We start from the raw sequence: 1,365 nt of genomic DNA on the forward strand, positions 1-1,365 counted from the left end.
AAAATTTAACGAACTTCTCGTCCCAATTATGTGAATATAATCAAACGTAAGAGCAGAGAAAACATAAAAAATTCAAGAAGAGAACAATGGTAATTTACGTCCTTCTATACGCGCGTGTCGCAATTGTATTTAAATGGATAATTTTAATTCTATTCTATTACTACATAGATAGGTAACTATTGCCCATATACACGACTCTCACTATACAACATACACAATAACCTGTGTCAACATTAATTTAATAAATAAAGTGAAACACGTACGTACGAAAATGTTTGTGTACTTCATTTTCCACGTTTCTGAAAAATATTATCCTTAAAAATTTTATTAACTAGGGTTATTTTATAATCAAAATAATCAATAAAGAATGGATCAACAGTTTTTCTTTGAGTTTAATAATTCTAATATGTTTCCCATTGAATATTTTGACTGTAAAAGCATTACATGACAACTATACATATACTTGGAGAAAAATTAATCAAAACTTTTTTTTAATCTCAGCCATTTTATTGCTACTTTTGGGATCAGAAAGTTAAACTGTAAGAACTTCAGTTCAAATACTGATTAAGATTGACAGTATTTTATATTTTAAATACTTCAATGATATTTTGCCTAGTTCTGCTCGCATATTTTTTACATTTCTGCAATATTGCAAATGAAACTAAAGAGAACATTGTACCAATATCACCGAAAGATTTTACAAACGTTTTCATAATATTTTAGAAACGTTTCTTGCAGACAGAAGCGGACATTTTGATGTTGCCGCAATCTTGCAGAGACTGCTCAGAAACATTACGCAAAGTAATTGCAATAGTTTCTATGTTTCAATGTTATATTCGTGCAACATTATAGAAATCCTTCTGTGCTATTAGGATCAATACAATCAACACGCAGCCACCGATCCTGGCTCGGATTAGCTCTATGCAACGATTCTCGCAGAAAAATAATGAAAAAGAATAAAGAAAAATGAAATAAAAATAGATAATTTAAAGTAGCGCCTGTGAACGTCAGGGCCCGCACGTATGCTGCCCGCCCTCACGAGCCAGGAGGATCCAGGATCCACTCGGTTTATCCGCGACAAAGTGACGGACGAAAAACGTTGCTATGCATGTGTACGGATAGAAATACGGCTAAAATAGCTATAATCTAAAATAATCTAGATGTAATTTGTATGTCACATCAAAGATTAACGTGACTATGAGTTTTAGGATAAAGTTAGCATGTGACAGCAAATGGTCAAACGGACACATGTGTTCATTTATGCGGCTCTAAAATTATTACTTAAAGATTTGTGTGTTCTGTAATCAGTGTATTTATGAATGCGTATCCGCGTTAGTATATTTATACATATATGTATTATAAATT

Source organism: Trachymyrmex septentrionalis, unplaced genomic scaffold (genome assembly GCF_001594115.1).
Source record: "Trachymyrmex septentrionalis isolate Tsep2-gDNA-1 unplaced genomic scaffold, Tsep1.0 scaffold20, whole genome shotgun sequence".
Classification (NCBI taxonomy): Eukaryota; Metazoa; Arthropoda; class Insecta; order Hymenoptera; family Formicidae; genus Trachymyrmex; species Trachymyrmex septentrionalis.